This window comes from Staurois parvus, unplaced genomic scaffold (genome assembly GCF_062004578.1).
Source record: "Staurois parvus isolate SC_StPar_1 unplaced genomic scaffold, SC_StPar_1.0 ptg000436l, whole genome shotgun sequence".
In the NCBI taxonomy this organism is placed as follows: Eukaryota; Metazoa; Chordata; class Amphibia; order Anura; family Ranidae; genus Staurois; species Staurois parvus.
This window is the reverse complement of record NW_028318232.1, coordinates 6,003,136-6,022,821: the sequence shown is the minus strand read 5'-3', so window position 1 is coordinate 6,022,821 and position 19,686 is coordinate 6,003,136. Positions and strand designations below refer to the sequence as shown.

General features: G+C 57.7%; 1 protein-coding gene across 1 annotated transcript in view; it reads right to left on the bottom strand.

Annotated features, from left to right (window-relative positions):
* LOC149454187 (uncharacterized) overlaps positions 1-19,686 on the bottom strand; it is a 42,907-nt gene that overhangs the window by 22,375 nt on the left and 846 nt on the right. The window lies entirely within an intron of this gene.

The following is a 19,686-nucleotide window of genomic DNA, read 5'->3' as shown; positions in this document are numbered from 1 at the left end:
AGGGTGCAGGCATCGCACAGACCCCTTTCGGGGCCTGAGGGTGCAGGCATCGCACAGACCCCTCTCGGGGCCTGAGGGTGCAGGCATCGCACAGACCCCTCTCGGGGCCTGAGGGTGCAGGCATCGCACAGACCCCTCTCGGGGCCTGAAAGTGCAGGCATCGCACAGACCCCTCTCGGGGCCTGAGGGTGCAGGCATCGGGACCCTTCCCTGGGTCTGATGGTGCAGGCATCGGGACCCTTCCCTGGGCCTGAGGGTGCAGGCATCGGGACCCTTCCCTGGGCCTGAGGGTGCAGGCATCGGGACCCTTTCCTGGGCCTGAGGGTGCAGGCATCGGGACCCTTCCCTGGGCCTGAGGGTGCAGGCATCGGGACCCTTCCCTGGGCCTGAGGGTGCAGGCATCGGGACCCTTCCCTGGGCCTGAGGGTGCGGGCATCGGGACCCTTCCCTGGGCCTGAGGGTGCGGGCATCGGGACCCTTCCCTGGGTCTGAGGGTGCGGGCATCGGGACCCTTCGCGTGGTCTGAGGGTGCGGGCATCGGGACCCTTCGCGGGGTCTGTGGGTGCGGGCATCCCACAGACCCCTCGCGGGGCCTGTGGGTGCGGGCATCCCACAGACCGCTCGCGGGGCCTGAGGGTGCGGGCATCGCACAGACCCCTCGCGGGGCCTGAGGGTGCGGGCATCGCACAGACCCTTCGCGGGGCCTGAGGGTGCGGGCATCGCACAGACCCCTCGCGGGGCCTGAGGGTGCGGGCATCGCACAGACCCCTCGCGGGGCCTGAGGGTGCGGGCATCGCACAGACCCCTCGCGGGGCCTGTGGGTGCGGGCATCCCACAGACCCCTCGCGGGGCCTGAGGGTGCGGGCATCGCACAGACCCCTCGCGGGGCCTGAGGGTGCGGGCATCGCACAGACCCTTCGCGGGGCCTGAGGGTGCGGGCATCGCACAGACCCCTCGCGGGGCCTGAGGGTGCGGGCATCGCACAGACCCCTCGCGGGGCCTGAGGGTGCGGGCATCGCACAGACCCCTCGCGGGGCCTGAGGGTGCGGGCATCGCACAGACCCCTCGCGGGGCCTGAGGGTGCAGGCATCGCACAGACCCCTCGCGGGGCCTGAGGGTGCAGGCATCGCACAGACCCCTCGCGGGGCCTGAGGGTGCAGGCATCGCACAGACCCCTCGCGGGGCCTGAGGGTGCAGGCATCGGGACCCTTCCCTGGGTCTGATGGTGCAGGCATCGGGACCCTTCCCTGGGTCTGAGGGTGCAGGCATCGGGACCCTTCCATGGGCCTGAGGGTGCAGGCATCGGGACCCTTCCCTGGGCCTGAGGGTGCAGGCATCGGGACCCTTCCCTGGGCCTGAGGGTGCAGGCATCGGGACCCTTCCCTGGGCCTGAGGGTGCAGGCATCGGGACCCTTACCTGGGCCTGAGGGTGCAGGCATCGGGACCCTTACCTGGGCCTGAGGGTGCAGGCATCGGGACCCTTCCCTGGGCCTGAGGGTGCAGGCATCGAGACCCTTCCCTGGGTCTGAGGGTGCAGGCATCGGGACCCTTCCCGGGGTCTGAGGGTGCAGGCATCGGGACCCTTCCCGGGGTCTGAGGGTGCAGGCATCGGGACCCTTCCCGGGGTCTGAGGGTGCAGGTATCGGGACCCACCTTGGGTCTTAAGGTGCAGGCATCGGGACCCACCTTGGGTCTGAGGGTGCAGGCATCGGGACCCTTCCCTGGGTCTGAGGGTGCAGGCATCGGGACCCTTCCCTGGGTCTGAGGGTGCAGGCATCGGGACCCTTCCCTGGGTCTGAGGGTGCAGGCATCGGGACCCTTCCTTGGGTCTGAGGGTGCAGGCATCGGGACCCTTCCCTAAGTCTGAGGGTGCAGGCATCGGGACCCTTCCCTGGGTCTGAGGGTGCAGGCATCGGGACCCTTCCCTAAGTCTGAGGGTGCAGGCATCGGGACCCTTCCCTGGGTCTGAGGGTGCAGGCATCGGGACCCTTCCCGGGGTCTGAGGGTGCAGGCATCGGGACCCTTCGCGGGGTCTGAGGGTGCAGGCATCGGGACCCTTCGCGGGGTCTGTGGGTGCAGGCATCCCACAGACCCCTCGCGGGGCCTGAGGGTGCAGGCATCGCACAGACCCCTCTCGGGGCCTGAGGGTGCAGGCATCGCACAGACCCCTCTCGGGGCCTGAGGTTGCAGGCATCGCACAGACCCCTCTCGGGGCCTGAGGGTGCAGGCATCGCACAGACCCCTCTCGGGGCCTGAGGGTGCAGGCATCGCACAGACCCCTTTCGGGGCCTGAGGGTGCAGGCATCGCACAGACCCCTTTCGGGGCCTGAGGGTGCAGGCATCGCACAGACCCCTCTCGGGGCCTGAGGGTGCAGGCATCGCACAGACCCCTCTCGGGGCCTGAGGGTGCAGGCATCGCACAGACCCCTCTCGGGGCCTGAGGGTGCAGGCATCGCACAGACCCCTCTCGGGGCCTGAGGGTGCAGGCATCGCACAGACCCCTCTCGGGGCCTGAGGGTGCAGGCATCGCACAGACCCCTCTCGGGGCCTGAGGGTGCAGGCATCGCACAGACCCCTCTCGGGGCCTGAGGGTGCAGGCATCGGGACCCTTCCCTGGGTCTGAGGGTGCAGGCATCGGGACCCTTCCCTGGGTCTGAGGGTGCAGGCATCGGGACCCTTCCCTGGGTCTGAGGGTGCAGGCATCGGGACCCTTCCCTGGGTCTGAGGGTGCAGGCATAGGGACCCTTCCCTGGGCCTGAGGGTGCAGGCATCGCACAGACCCCTCGCGGGGCCTGAGGGTGCAGGCATCGCACAGACCCCTCGCGGGGCCTGAGGGTGCAGGCATCGCACAGACCCCTCGCGGGGCCTGAGGGTGCAGGCATCGCACAGACCCCTCGCGGGGCCTGAGGGTGCAGGCATCGCACAGACCCCTCGCGGGGCCTGAGGGTGCAGGCATCGCACAGACCCCTCGCGGGGCCTGAGGGTGCAGGCATCGCACAGACCCCTCGCGGGGCCTGAGGGTGCAGGCATCGCACAGACCCCTCGCGGGGCCTGAGGGTGCAGGCATCGCACAGACCCCTCGCGGGGCCTGAGGGTGCAGGCATCGCACAGACCCCTCGCGGGGCCTGAGGGTGCAGGCATCGCACAGACCCCTCGCGGGGCCTGAGGGTGCAGGCATCGCACAGACCCCTCGCGGGGCCTGAGGGTGCAGGCATCGCACAGACCCCTCGCGGGGCCTGAGGGTGCAGGCATCGCACAGACCCCTCGCGGGGCCTGAGGGTGCAGGCATCGGGACCCTTCCCTGGGTCTGAGGGTGCAGGCATCGGGACCCTTCCCGGGGTCTGAGGGTGCAGGCATCGGGACCCTTCCCGGGGTCTGAGGGTGCAGGCATCGGGACCCTTCCCGGAGTCTGAGGGTGCAGGCATCGGGACCCTTTCCGGGGTCTGAGGGTGCGGGCATCGGGACCCTTCCCGGGGTCTGAGGGTGCGGGCATCGCACAGACCCCTCGCGGGGCCTGAGGGTGCGGGCATCGCACAGACCCCTCGCGGGGCCTGAGGGTGCGGGCATCGCACAGACCCCTCGCGGGGCCTGAGGGTGCGGGCATCGCACAGACCCCTCGCGGGGCCTGAGGGTGCGGGCATCGCACAGACCCCTCGCGGGGCCTGAGGGTGCGGGCATCGCACAGACCCCTCGCGGGGCCTGAGGGTGCGGGCATCGCACAGACCCCTCGCGGGGCCTGAGGGTGCGGGCATCGCACAGACCCCTCGCGGGGCCTGAGGGTGCGGGCATCGCACAGACCCCTCGCGGGGCCTGAGGGTGCGGGCATCCCACAGACCGCTCGCGGGGCCTGAGGGTGCGGGCATCGCACAGACCCCTCGCGGGGCCTGAGGGTGCGGGCATCGCACAGACCCCTCGCGGGGCCTGAGGGTGCGGGCATCGCACAGACCCCTCGCGGGGCCTGAGGGTGCGGGCATCGCACAGACCCTTCGCGGGGCCTGAGGGTGCGGGCATCGCACAGACCCCTCGCGGGGCCTGAGGGTGCGGGCATCGCACAGACCCCTCGCGGGGCCTGAGGGTGCGGGCATCGCACAGACCCCTCGCGGGGCCTGAGGGTGCGGGCATCGCACAGACCCCTCGCGGGGCCTGAGGGTGCGGGCATCGCACAGACCCCTCGCGGGGCCTGAGGGTTCAGGCATCGGGACCCTTCCCTGGGTCTGAGGGTGCAGGCATCGGGACCCTTCCCGGGGTCTGAGGGTGCGGGCATCGGGACCCTTCGCGGGGTCTGAGGGTGCGGGCATCGGGACCCTTCGCGGGGTCTGAGGGTGCGGGCATCCCACAGACCGCTCGCGGGGCCTGAGGGTGCGGGCATCGCACAGACCCCTCGCGGGGCCTGAGGGTGCGGGCATCGCACAGACCCCTCGCGGGGCCTGAGGGTGCAGGCATCGCACAGACCCCTCGCGGGGCCTGAGGGTGCAGGCATCGCGCGGGGCCTGAGGGTTCAGGCATCGGGACCCTTCCCTGGGTCTGAGGGTGCAGGCATCGGGACCCTTCGCGGGGTCTGAGGGTGCAGGCATCGGGACCCTTCGCGGGGTCTGAGGGTGCAGGCATCGGGACCCTTCGCGGGGTCTGAGGGTGCAGGCATCGGGACCCTTCGCGGGGTCTGAGGGTGCAGGCATCGGGACCCTTCGCGGGGTCTGAGGGTGCAGGCATCGGGACCCTTCGCGGGGTCTGAGGGTGCAGGCATCGGGACCCTTCGCGGGGTCTGAGGGTGCAGGCATCGGGACCCTTCGCGGGGTCTGAGGGTGCAGGCATCGGGACCCTTCGCGGGGTCTGAGGGTGCGGGCATCGCACAGACCCCTCGCGGGGCTTGAGGGTGCAGGCATCGCACAGACCCCTCTCGGAGCCTGAGGGTGCGGGCATCGGGACCCTTCCCTGGGTCTGAGGGTGCGGGCATCGGGACCCTTCCCTTGGTCTTAGGGTGCGGGCATCGGGACCCTTCCCTTGGTCTTAGGGTGCGGGCATCGGGACCCTTCCCTTGGTCTGAGGGTGCGGGCATCGGGACCCTTCCCTGGGTCTGAGGGTGCGGGCATCCCACAGACCCCTCGCGGGGCCTGAGGGTGCGGGCATCGCACAGACCCCTCGCGGGGCCTGAGGGTGCGGGCATCGCACAGACCCCTCGCGGGGCCTGAGGGTGCGGGCATCGCACAGACCCCTCGCGGGGCCTGAGGGTGCGGGCATCGCACAGACCCCTCGCGGGGCCTGAGGGTGCGGGCATCGCACAGACCCCTCGCGGGGCCTGAGGGTGCGGGCATCGCACAGACCCCTCGCGGGGCCTGAGGGTGCGGGCATCGCACAGACCCCTCGCGGGGCCTGAGGGTGCGGGCATCGCACAGACCCCTCGCGGGGCCTGAGGGTGCGGGCATCGCACAGACCCCTCGCGGGGCCTGAGGGTGCGGGCATCGCACAGACCCCTCGCGGGGCCTGAGGGTGCGGGCATCGCACAGACCCCTCGCGGGGCCTGAGGGTGCGGGCATCGCACAGACCCCTCGCGGGGCCTGTGGGTGCGGGCATCCCACAGACCGCTCGCGGGGCCTGAGGGTGCGGGCATCGCACAGACCCCTCGCGGGGCCTGAGGGTGCGGGCATCGCACAGACCCCTCGCGGGGCCTGAGGGTGCGGGCATCGCACAGACCCCTCGCGGGGCCTGAGGGTGCGGGCATCGCACAGACCCCTCGCGGGGCCTGAGGGTGCGGGCATCGCACAGACCCCTCGCGGGGCCTGAGGGTGCGGGCATCGCACAGACCCCTCGCGGGGCCTGAGGGTGCGGGCATCGCACAGACCCCTCGCGGGGCCTGAGGGTGCGGGCATCGCACAGACCCCTCGCGGGGCCTGAGGGTGCGGGCATCGCACAGACCCCTCGCGGGGCCTGAGGGTGCGGGCATCGCACAGACCCCTCGCGGGGCCTGAGGGTGCGGGCATCGGGACCCTTCCCTGGGTCTGATGGTGCGGGCATCGGGACCCTTCCCTGGGCCTGAGGGTGCAGGCATCGGGACCCTTCCCTGGGCCTGAGGGTGCAGGCATCGGGACCCTTCCCTGGGCCTGAGGGTGCAGGCATCGGGACCCTTACCTGGGCCTGAGGGTGCAGGCATCGGGACCCTTACCTGGGCCTGAGGGTGCAGGCATCGGGACCCTTACCTGGGCCTGAGGGTGCAGGCATCGGGACCCTTCCCTGGGCCTGAGGGTGCAGGCATCGGGACCCTTCCCGGGGTCTGAGGGTGCAGGCATCGGGACCCTTCCCGGGGTCTGAGGGTGCAGGCATCGGGACCCTTCCCGGGGTCTGAGGGTGCAGGTATCGGGACCCACCTTGGGTCTTAAGGTGCAGGCATCGGGACCCACCTTGGGTCTGAGGGTGCAGGCATCGGGACCCTTCCCTGGGTCTGAGGGTGCAGGCATCGGGACCCTTCCCTGGGTCTGAGGGTGCAGGCATCGGGACCCTTCCCTGGGTCTGAGGGTGCAGGCATCGGGACCCTTCCTTGGGTCTGAGGGTGCAGGCATCGGGACCCTTCCCTAAGTCTGAGGGTGCAGGCATCGGGACCCTTCCCTGGGTCTGAGGGTGCAGGCATCGGGACCCTTCCCTGGGTCTGAGGGTGCAGGCATCGGGACCCTTCGCGGGGTCTGAGGGTGCAGGCATCGGGACCCTTCGCGGGGTCTGAGGGTGCAGGCATCGGGACCCTTCGCGGGGTCTGAGGGTGCAGGCATCGGGACCCTTCGCGGGGTCTGTGGGTGCAGGCATCCCACAGACCCCTCGCGGGGCCTGAGGGTCGAGGCATCCCACAGACCCCTCTCGGGGCCTGAGGGTGCAGGCATCGCACAGACCCCTCTCGGGGCCTGAGGTTGCAGGCATCGCACAGACCCCTCTCGGGGCCTGAGGGTGCAGGCATCGCACAGACCCCTCTCGGGGCCTGAGGGTGCAGGCATCGCACAGACCCCTTTCGGGGCCTGAGGGTGCAGGCATCGCACAGACCCCTTTCGGGGCCTGAGGGTGCAGGCATCGCACAGACCCCTCTCGGGGCCTGAGGGTGCAGGCATGGCATCGGGACCCTTCCCTGGGTCTGAGGGTGCAGGCATCGCACAGACCCCTCGCGGGGCCTGAGGGTGCAGGCATCGCACAGACCCCTCGCGGGGCCTGAGGGTGCAGGCATCGCACAGACCCCGCGCGGGGCCTGAGGGTGCAGGCATGGCACAGACCCCGCGCGGGGCCTGAGGGTGCAGGCATGGCACAGACCCCGCGCGGGGCCTGAGGGTGCAGGCATGGCACAGACCCCGCGCGGGGCCTGAGGGTGCAGGCATGGCACAGACCCCGCGCGGGGCCTGAGGGTGCAGGCATGGCACAGACCCCGCGCGGGGCCTGAGGGTGCAGGCATGGCACAGACCCCGCGCGGGGCCTGAGGGTGCAGGCATGGCACAGACCCCGCGCGGGGCCTGAGGGTGCAGGCATGGCACAGACCCCGCGCGGGGCCTGAGGGTGCAGGCATGGCACAGACCCCGCGCGGGGCCTGAGGGTGCAGGCATGGCACAGACCCCGCGCGGGGCCTGAGGGTGCAGGCATGGCACAGACCCCGCGCGGGGCCTGAGGGTGCAGGCATGGCACAGACCCCGCGCGGGGCCTGAGGGTGCAGGCATGGCACAGACCCCGCGCGGGGCCTGAGGGTGCAGGCATGGCACAGACCCCGCGCGGGGCCTGAGGGTGCAGGCATGGCACACACCCCGCGCGGGGCCTGAGGGTGCAGGCATGGCACACACCCCGCGCGGGGCCTGAGGGTGCAGGCATGGCACACACCCCGCGCGGGGCCTGAGGGTGCAGGCATGGCACACACCCCGCGCGGGGCCTGAGGGTGCAGGCATGGCACACACCCCGCGCGGGGCCTGAGGGTGCAGGCATGGCACACACCCCGCGCGGGGCCTGAGGGTGCAGGCATGGCACACACCCCGCGCGGGGCCTGAGGGTGCAGGCATGGCGCACACACCCCGCGCGGGGCCTGAGGGTGCAGGCATGGCGCACACACCCCGCGCGGGGCCTGAGGGTGCAGGCATGGCACACACCCCGCGCGGGGCCTGAGGGTGCAGGCATGGCACACACCCCGCGCGGGGCCTGAGGGTGCAGGCATGGCACAGACCCCGCGCGGGGCCTGAGGGTGCAGGCATGGCACAGACCCCGCGCGGGGCCTGAGGGTGCAGGCATGGCACAGACCCCGCGCGGGGCCTGAGGGTGCAGGCATGGCACAGACCCCGCGCGGGGCCTGAGGGTGCAGGCATGGCACAGACCCCGCGCGGGGCCTGAGGGTGCAGGCATGGCACAGACCCCGCGCGGGGCCTGAGGGTGCAGGCATGGCACAGACCCCGCGCGGGGCCTGAGGGTGCAGGCGTCGCGCGGGGCCTGGCGTCGGGACCCTTCTCTAACCCTAGATTACCTCACAGATTTTAAGAGGATAGCCTCCAACGGTCCCTCCCAACAACATTTTATTACCTCTTTATATAAACTACTCCTCAACACAGGTTCTCTTTTCGATAACCCTCACCGTTGTATGAAGTGATGTGAAGAAGAATTTCAAGGCACTATCTTTGCAATGTTGGCAGATGATTTGGAACTCCGTTACTAAGATCTGTTGTTGTGTACAAAGAAAATTTATATAAGATATTGATGCATTGGTTTAGACCCCCGTAGTGCTTCATGCAATCAACCCAAAACTGTCTGACAGGTGCTGGAGGTGCATGGGAGGAGTAAACACCTTGCGGCACATTTTTTGGTTGTGGCCACAGATTACGGGTTATTGGGCTATGGTTAAGATGGTCTTGGAGCAAGTGCTTAATGTTAACCTTCCCCTAGACCCCTTACACTACCTTTTGGGGCTACTCTTTCTAAATGGTCTAAGAGGTAGGGAATGCATATTCTGACGGCTGCCAGACGGGTGATATCACGATACTGTAAATCAGTCGATATGCCTACACTAAATCATCTTATAAGAGCAATCTATGAAATCAGAGAAATGGAATACCTTACAGCCCTAGTGGGTGATTATTCAGGTAATTTTCGATCTATTTGGGAACCATGGGACCATTCTCCTTTTAGTAACCTTCCTTCCTCCCCCCTTATATAGCTCAGACACTTTTCAAATTGCTAACCTCCTGACAACTAATGTAACCCAACAATGTGCAGGTGTATGTCGTTTTGTGTTTATGCATTGTATAGTTTACCATGCTGTCTAATTATCTTATGTTCACATTTCTTTTGTTTATGTTGTGATTTTTTTTTTAATAAAACGTTTACACCTACAGTGTTCTAATTTTGTCTTGAAAAAATGTGCTTTGGCCCTTAATAAAAGGTTGCAGACCAGCCACAGTAGATATACTGAGGCAGGGTGGCATCGCTGTGCAAAATCATGTACAGTTGTGTTCAAAATAATAGCAGTGTGCTGAAATAAAGTGAACAAAGCTCAAAATCCTTCTAATGTCTTTTATTTCCATGCACACAAATGCATTGGGAACATTACACATTCTATTCCAAATCAAAACATGAAGAAAAATAGATCAAATTTGTGTTGTTCCTCTAAAATAATTGAAGAAAAGTGAATATTAGACTGTTCAAAAAAAATAGCAGCGTGTGTATTCTTCTTTACAAACTCAAACAAACATTCACTATATAAACTGAAAAATGTTTGAAGATTTTGCTTCCTTTGAATCATTTAATTAATATTTAGTTGTATAAGCACTGATTCTGAGAATTGCTGTACATCTGTGTTGCATGGAGTCAACCAACTTCTGGCACCTGTGAACAGGTATTCCAGCCCAGGATGATAGGACTACAGTCCACAGTTCTCCATTTCTTGGTTTTGCCTCAGAAACTGCATTTTTGATGTCACCCCACAAGTTTTCTATTGGATCAAGATCCGGGGATTGGGCTGGCCACTCCATAACGTCAATCTTGTTGGTCTGGAACCAAGATGTTGCACATTTACTGGTGTGTTTGGGGTCGTTGTCTTGTTGGAACACCCATTTCAAGGGCATTTTCTCTTCAGCATAAGGCAGCATGACCTCTTCAAGTATTCTGATGTATTCAAACTGATACATGATCCCCGGTATGCGATAAATAGTCCCAACACCGTAGTATGAGAAACATGCCCATATCATGATGCTTGCACCACCATGCTTCACTGTCTTCACAGTGTGCTGTGGCTTGAATTCAGTGTTTGGGGGTCGTCTGACAAACTGTCTCCGGCCACTAGACCCAAAAAGAACAATCTTACTTTCATCAGTCCACAAAATGTTGCGCCATTTCTCTTTAGGCCAGTCAATGTGCTCTTTGGCAAATTGTAACCTCTTCAGCACGTCTTTTTTTTTCAACAGTGGGACTTTGCCGGGGCTTCTTGCAGATAGCTTGGCTTCACATAGGCGTCTTCTAATTGTAACAGTACTCACAGGTAACTTTACACCTTCTTTGATCTTCCTGGAGCTGATTGTTGGCTGAGTCCTTGCCATTTTGGCTATTCTTCTATCCATTCAAATGGTAGTTTTTTGCTTTCTTCCACGTCTTTCAGGTTTTGGTTGCCATTTCAAGGCATTTGCGATCGTTTTAGCTGAGCAGCCTATCATTTTCTGCACTTCTTTATATGTTTTCCCCTCTCCAATCAACTTTTTAATCAAGGTACGCTGTTCTTGAAAACAATGTCTGGAACGACCCATTTTCCTCAGAATTTCAGAGAGAAATGCACTGTAACCAGCATGTATAACATTTGCTGCCTTCCTTCCTTAAATAAGGGCAATAATTGCCACCTGTTTTTCAAAGAATGAATGACCTCACTAATAGAACTCCACACTGCTATTATTTTGAACATGCCCCTTTCAATTAGTGATTCAATTACACAGAATTAACAGCATGCATGTCATGACTGTTGGATTTCTATTACTCTACTACACCTGCTAGTAAATTATTTGCCATGTAGAAATATCATTTCTACCAAAAACAATGATTGATCAGGTTAGTGATGTCTGACTGCTATTATTTTGAACACAACTGTATATATACGTGATTTTGCCCTACCCATGCCACTGATTGCGCCTGCGGGTGTCAACTACCGAGTTCCGGCCAGTGATTACCCGCAAACAGTGACAAGGAGGATGGCTGCATTGTTTTCAATGCAGCTCTCCTCCCTGTTAGTTTGAGCACACTGATCTGGATGGATTAGCTTAGCCTTCCAGATCAGTGTGCTTACAGTGAAGCACACACCTCCTCGCCCCCTACTTAAACACTCCCCTCACTCAGTTAACCTTTTAATGTTAACCTCTTCCTTCCCAGTGCCATTAGTACAGTGTAAGTGGTTTTTTTTTGCACTGATCGCTGTATTGGTGTCACTGGGGATGTCAGTGACCCCAAAGCAGTTCCCCCCCAGTGTCAGAATGTCCGCCGCAGTCCCACCATAAGTCGCTGATCACCGCCATTATTAGTATAAAAAAAAAAACTTCAGTATATATACCGTCATTTGTAGACGCTATAACTTTCACGTAAACCAATTAATTTACATGTATTGGGATTTTTTTTAAGCAAAGACATGTCGCAGAATACATTTTGGCCTAAATTTAGGATGAAATTTGAATTTTAAATTTTTTACATGTATATCAAAAAGTCCAAAATATTGTTTTTTTTCTCAAAATTGTCAGTCTTTTTTTTAGCATAAAAATAAACACACAGGCGATCAAATACCACTGAAAGAAAGCTCAATTCATGAGGAAAAAAAGACAGTAATTATATTTTGGTGCAGCGTTGCATGACTGCGCAATTGTCAGTTAAAGTAACGCAGCACTGCAACACAAACCGCATCTGTAACCACTTCCTGACCGCCCTATAGCAGAAATACTGCTACAGAGCGGCACGAGTGCGCAAAATAACATGTATATATGTGATTTGTGCTCCTGTGGTTTTCACACCCCTCCCAGATAGCTTTAGATTGCCCATCAGTATACCAGTAATCACATTTAACCCCTTGATTGCCAGGAAACCGCTCATACACAATAAACCTCCATTGCTAGTATAGTGTCTGAACAGATCAATATCTTTGATCAGATCAGCACTATACCAGCGTTCACTTTAGTATAGTGTCCCCAAAAATGCAGCGTTAGCGGGATCAGCCCCAGCACCTGCGTTAACCCCTATGCTTACCCTTCCCCCCCAGCAAGTGCAGTGTCGGTAGGTCACTGTCACTTGATACATTGCACACCAAACCGCAGTGTTCGCAGACTCATGCCTGATCTCTGTTAACACTTGCCGGTCAATTTTGATGACTCATATGCAGCAGAGTGCCAGTACTAGTGCCGCTCTAGCTGGTGTGGTGGCGAGCACAAGTATTGTCCCACAGCCACCAAGAATTCACACACAGGCCCATATAGCCCTTAGTATCCTTCCGGATGTGCTTGCAAATCCCGATTGTCAGCCCACAAATTCTGCAGCTCCCTTACTTCCCCCATTCACTGCCCAACCCGGAATGCAGGTGGAAACAGCAAATTTAACTACTCCCCTTGATATTTTGGAGCGGTTTTTCATGGAATATCTGTATGCATCGATTGTGGATCAAAGCAATTTATATGTACAACAATTTATTGCCGCCAACCCAAATTCAAATTTTGCCAGACCATTTGCATGGAAGCCCATTACGGTATCCGAATTTACAATTTTTGGGCCTAATCAACATGGGCATTACTAAAAAAAAAATGAATTGCGGTTGTATTGATCTACAGACCAGATTCATCATATATCCGTGTTCTCTGCTGCCATGGCCAGGCATAGATATGAGTGTATAACATGTTTTATGCATTTCAGTGACAGTATACTGTCGTCTTCGAGGTGACCCTGAATTTGACTGGCCTCACAAAATTCGGCCCCTTGTAAATGACCTTAACCTAAAATTCTCATATGTCTATACTCCCCAGTAAAAAATCTGCATTGATGAGTCCCTTATTAATTTTTCTGGCCGCCTTCCATTCAAACAATTTCTCCCCAGCAAGTGTGCCAGATATGGGGTCAAGATATAGAAGACTTTGAGAGGGCAACAGGCTATACATATAAGTTTTGGATTTACGAGGGAAAAGATAGTCACGTGGAGCCCCCCAGATGCCCGAACTACATGGGGAGTAGTGGCAAGACAGTTTGGGACTTGGTGTCATCCTTTTTCCAAATGGGGTACCACTTATACGTGGACAATTTTTATTCAAGCGTGCCACTATTTAGACATTTGTACAATCTTGGAATTGGTGCATGTGTCACCGTGCGACCTAATGTGTGCCCACCATTAGAAGTGGGTGGATGCAGGGCAGTATATTCTAATGGTGGGCATACCACACACTTTTTCTGGCAGAGATTTCTTCTCTTATTTTCATTCAGCCTACAGACTGCATACAAAGAACATAGCATATATACCCAACAAGGATCACCGGCTGAAAAAAACGATACCAGGATGATTTACCAGTACGTCGCTGGTCCTTGTTGGGTATATATGCGATGTTCTTTGTATGCAGTCTGTAGGCTGAATGAAAATAAAAGAAATCTCTGCCAGAAAAAGTGTGTGTTATGCCCACCATTAGAATATACCGCCCTGCATCCACCCACTTCTAATGGGTGGCACACATTAGGTCGCACGGTGCCACATGCGCCAATTCCAAGATTGTACAAATGTCTAAATAGTTTCACAGTTGAATAAAATTTGTCCACATATAAGTTGTACCCCATATGGAAAAAAGGATTACACCAAGTCCAAAACTATCTTGCCACTGCTCCCTGTGTAGTCTGAGCATCCGGGGGGGGGGGGGGGCTCCATGGGACTATCCCTCGTAAATCCGAAACTTTTATGTATAGCCTGTTGCCCTTTCACAGGTCCTATACAACTTGACCCCATATCTGGCACACTTGCTGGGGAGAAATTGTTTAAATGCAAGGCGGCCATAAAAATTAATGAGGGACTCATCAACGCAGATGTTTTGCTATGTAATGCCCCTGCTACATTTGAACACTTTGTGGACATCTTTAGAGAGTACATTGACCTTTTTGTGATTGTCTACCTGGACGATATCCTAATTTTCTCTACCTCACTAGAACTCCATCATGATCACGTTAGGAAAGTGCTAAACACTCTAAGGATGCATGGCTTGTACGCCAAGGTGGAGAAGTGTGAGTTTGAGAAGCAGTCCATCCAGTTCCTGGGGCTCATAATTTCTACCGAGGGGATCTCCATGGACCCTCAGAAAGTATCTGCTATTGTCAGGGCTCCGGGTGTGACCAGAGGTATGTGACTGACACAGGGAAACGCAGGCTTCAGATAAGTTCTAAACAATATAATTTATTAAAGACTAACAATACAAACAAACGCAGTGCAATACTAAAACATAACAGTGCAAACGAACCAAACCAAACCACCCACAGATAACAGTACATATAATGCAAGCGTCGTCAGGCAGGCCGGGTCAATAACAATTGGGCAGGTAGGTACAGGGGGTCAGGTAGAGAATGGTCGGGGTCACAAGCCAGGGATGAAACAGGAGAAGTCAGCAGAGGTCCGGATCAGGCAGGGTCAGCAACGAATTGGACAGGGACAGGAACAGGGATGCAGGAACAAGATACAGGGCCCAGGAAAAACACACACCAAGGCAGAGACTGCAGGTCTGGCCATCCCTTAAATACACCTGCATGATCAACTTCAGGTGTTTGGCTGGCTGCAGGGTTGAGTCTCTGATTGCCGGGAGCACCCGCTGGCCAGCCCTGGTACTGCAGCCTACAAGGCAGGTGGGTCCCACCATTACTGGCAAGTCCATTCCTGACAGTACCCCCCCCCTCAAGGAGCGGCCTCAGGACGCTCCAAACAGTCCTAGCTGGGCAAAATGTTCCACCGCCCGGGTCTGGTAACTGGCGGGATATCAAAGACTGCACATCGGGCAGGAATCCGGGCAGCAGGCACATCGGGCAGGACACCGGATCACCAGGCGGAGCAGCGGGCGCCGAGCCCCCAGGCGGGGCGGCGGGCCCCCAGGAGGGGCGACGGGGCGCCGGGCCCCCAGGCGGAGGGGCGACGGGCCCCCAGGCGGAGGGGCGCCGGGCCCCCAGGCGGAGGGGTGACGGGCGCCGGGCCCCCAGGCGGAGGGGCGACGGGCATTGGGCCCCCAGGCGGGGCGCCGGGGCCCCAGGCGGAGCGGCGGGCACCGGGTCATCAGGCACGACAACGGGCATCGGGTCACCAGGCATCAGGTCATTTGGCTCGCCAGTGGGCACTGGGTCATCTGTCAAGGCAGTGGGCACCGAGTCACCAGGCACGACAGTGGGCTCCGAGTCAACTGGCATGACCGCGGGCACTGGGTCAGACATTGGATCGTCTGGCTGGACAGCGGGCATCGGGTCACCAAGCATCAGGTCATTTGGCTCGACAGCGGGCACTGCGTCATCTGGCAAGGCAGTGGGCACCGAGTCACCAGGCACGACAGTGGGCTCTGAGTCAATTGGCACGACAGCGGGCACCGGGTCACCAGGCATGACCGCGGGCACTGGGTCATCAGGCATTGGATCGTCTGGCTCGACAGCGGGCATCGGGTCACCAGGCATGACAGCGGGCACTGGGTCATCAGGCATTGGATTGTCTGGCTCGACAGCGGGCATCAGGTCACCAGGTATGACAGTGGGCTCCGAGTCACCAGGCATGACCGCGGGCACTGGGTCAGACATTGGATCGTCTGGCTCGACAGCGGGCATCGGGTCACCAGGCATCAGGTCATTTGGCTCGACAGCGGGCACCGCGTCATCTGGCAAGGCAGTGGGCACCGGGTCATCTGGCGCTGGATCGTCTGGCTCGACAGCGGGCATCGGGTCACCAGGCATGACAGCAGGCACTGGGTCATCAGGTACCGGATCGTCTGGATCGACAGCGGGCACCGGGTCATCTGGCGCTGGATCGTCTGGCTCGACAGCGGGCATCGGGTCACCAGGCATGACAGCGGGCACTGGGTCATCAGGCATTGGATAGTCTGGCTCGACAGCGGGCATCGGGTCACCAGGTATGACCGCGGGCACTGGGTCATCAGGCATTGGATCGTCTGGCACGACAGCGGGCATCGGGTCACCAGGCATGACAGTGGGCACCGGGTCATCAGGTACCGGATTGTCTGGCTCAACAGCGGGCACTGGGTCATCAGGCGTGATAGGATCATCAGGCTGGATCAGTTCATCAGGCTGGGTACAGACATCAGGCTGAAGTGCGGGTGCCGAGGCACCAGGCTGAACCACGGAAGGCAGGTTCTCAGACGGCAGGCTCACCGGTTTGGATACTGGCAGGATGGTACTGGTTGGAAAGAATTTCCGCTTTTTTTCTGGTTTTAACTACTGGGGCACTGCAAGTAAACGCAGGTCTGCAAACGAATGGAGCAGCTGAGGACAGAGAAGAGTTGGAAGATGGAACAGAGGAGGGAGCAGTTGCTACAGAGGACTTCTTTACAGGGTTAAAGAAAGGATAGGTGCAGCGAGTGGGAGCAGAGAACTGGTATATGGTAGTTAGAGTATACTGGGCAGTCACTGGGGGTACTGTTGGGGATGCAGGAAGAGTGCCTTGAGTGGAGGAATGATGTTGTAAGCTGACTGAGGCTGGGTGCAACAAGTCTGACCATGTCTGCAGTATGGGTTGAACGAAGCTCAGTTTACACAAAGCCTGTCTGGTCAATGACTGCACTGCGTTTATACAATCTCTTAGTATCTGTGGTGAACATGCAGAATAACGCTCCAGAAAGTAATCCACATCATCCTCTAATAACCATACCAGGGACTCTACCTGGTCGGCACTAAATGGCGGCAAAAATTCATCCCTGCATTCGGGGGTACCAGATGAAACCAACTCAGCACAAACCTGAATCAATGGCTGCACCTCAGAGAATTCTGTGCCCTGATCTACTAGAACATGAGCGATACGTATACATTCTAGCAGTTGATCCCGGGGATACTCCTTCAGAGTTTGATAAGCATACTCTCTGTCATCAAACACTAGCAGAGATAAATACACAACCTCATCAAGATCCATCCTTCCCAGCAACAAGCCAAGATGGCTTCCCTGTGCAGCCACTTCTGGTCAGGATTGGCCTTGGTGTAATGTCAGGGCTCCGGGGTGTGACCAGAGGTATGTGACTGACGCAGGGAAACGCAGGCTTCAGATAAGTTATAAACAATATAATTTATTAAAGACTAACAATACAAACATAAACGCAGTGCAATACTAAAACATAACACAGTGCAAACGAACCAAACCACCCACAGATAACAGTACATATAATGCAAGCGTCGTCAGGCAGGCCGGGTCAATAACAATCGGGCAGGTAGGTACAGGGGGTCAGGCAGAGAATGGTCGGGGTCACAAGCCAGGGATAAAACAGGAGAAGTCAGCAGAGGTCCGGATCAGGCAGGGTCAGCAACGAATCAGACAGGGACAGGGATGCAGGAACAAGATACAGGGCCCAGGAAAAACACACACCAAGGCAGAGACTGCAGGTCTGGCCATCCCTTAAATACACCTGCATGATCAACTTCAGGTGTTTGGCTGGCTGCAGGGTTGAGTCTCTGATTGCCGGGAGCACCCGCTGGCCAGCCCTGGTACTGCAGCCCACAAGGCAGGTGGGTCCCACCATTACTGGCAAGTCCATTCCTGACAGCTATCCTGTATTGGCCTGCACCTTCAGACAGGAAAGGGGTCCAAAGATTCATGGGTTTCGCCAACTTCAATCAGAAATTTATTAAGAGCTTTTCCACAATCATTGCCCCTATTACTCAACTCACCTGCCAGCATACATGTTTTTGCTGGAGCCAGGAAGCTCAAAAAGTGTTTGAGCAATGAAAAGATCAGTTCACCTCCGCTCCTGTGTTACAGCACCCAGAGCCAACACTCCCCTTCATCCTGGAGGCAGATGCATCTGAAGTTGCTACAGGAGCACGATGACGAAGGGCGTTCTCCTAACCCAGGAAGATGTCTGGTTATGACGAAACGCGTCGGAAGAGCCTCCCTGTCAGGGCCCTGTCCACGGCAGAAGTTCTGGAAGATCTGGCATTTCTGCCAGTACTCTGCATGACCGCAGAAGCACACATCAGCCTCATTTGGTGCCAGAAGGCCTTTATAAGGAGGTTCATCACTTCCTCAAGTTGCTGGATGATCTCTAGCTCCCCGTGCCCTGTTCCTGTGATTTCCTGTTACCGACTCGGCTTGCTCCTGGACCTGTCTACTCTGCTTTACCCCTGATCGGACCTCGGCTTGGCTTACGGATACTCTCTCTCTTGCTCCTCTGTGTATGACCTCGGCTATCCCATCTGACTACGTCTGCTCTGATTCCCACCTGGTACCTGACCTTGGCTTGAACCGAATACCCAGTAAACATCTAAATCCCAGAAGGGCTTACATACCATGCACAGGTGCCTCCTGTCTGCAGATCTATCTCCGTGCACCAGCTGTGCTTCTGAGTGGACCACCAACCAGCACATCTACAGGTGACCTGAGCAACTTTGGGCCTGACTCCCACTGTCCCACTCTCAGGGGAGTCCTGAACTTAGCCGCAAGGGAAGCCCTTTCTCCATTGGCCTCCATCACCAGGTACGTGATACTCCCTTCTGACATCATCTTTGGATTGTCATTTGGACCACCTTTGTGGATTGATGCTTTTTTGTTTGCTTAATAAACTGGTTGTATTTTACTGCACTATGAGAGGCACCTCTTTATTTTACATGAACACTGACCCTAAACATCAGGACAGCCTGATGAGCCTCGGGCGGTGCATTTGGTTCCATATAGACACATGAATCTGGATGAGAATATATATACTGAGCGTGTTATGACCCCCTATAGTAAAGGGGTCTAAGGATCTGGTAAGCCTCCAATTTGATATCACGGTGGTGGCTATTCACGTTGGTGGTTATGTTGGAATGAAGATTTTTCACTACTCACCACAGAAACCAGGGGACTGGTTTATACTTTCATGGAATGTTTGTGATTTGCTTTCCATTCATGTTTATTTTTGGGCACAATCGATTTATGTAGCATTGAATGTATATCACTAACATATTTGTTTGCAATTGATTGTTTACACTTAGTGCAACACAAATTTATATTTGTACCATGTACTTGTATGAAAAAAAGTGTTGTTTGTATTGCTTCCTTTGTGTGAAATCTCTGGTGTTCCTGTCAGTCCCTCGGCTTTCCTATTAAAAACTGACCACATTAGGCAGGAGAACACAGTGTGGTCAGTTTTTTTAGCTGTGCTCTTCTCCAGTGATTAGACTTGTCCTGACACGCCCTTCCTGCACAGCCATTCACTGAGAAGATAAGTGTGCTGCTGCTTCTGCTCCCGTTCCCCTAGCTCTTATGAAGCCGAGAATAGAGGTAATGTGATCACTTACAAAAACGGGGGGAAAAGCGTATATCATTTTTTTTTATATCTCTACACAAATGTGTTGCCTTTCATTTCTCTTGTAAACTGAATGGCTTGTTTTACAAGGTGAGGGTTTACAATAACTTTAGGCTGAAAGTAGAACTATAGGCAAAACGGTTTTATTTTGGATACAGTAAGGGAGGGTTATAACCCGTCAGGCATTTTTACACCATCTGTGTCCCTTTGTGGAGATTTCCCT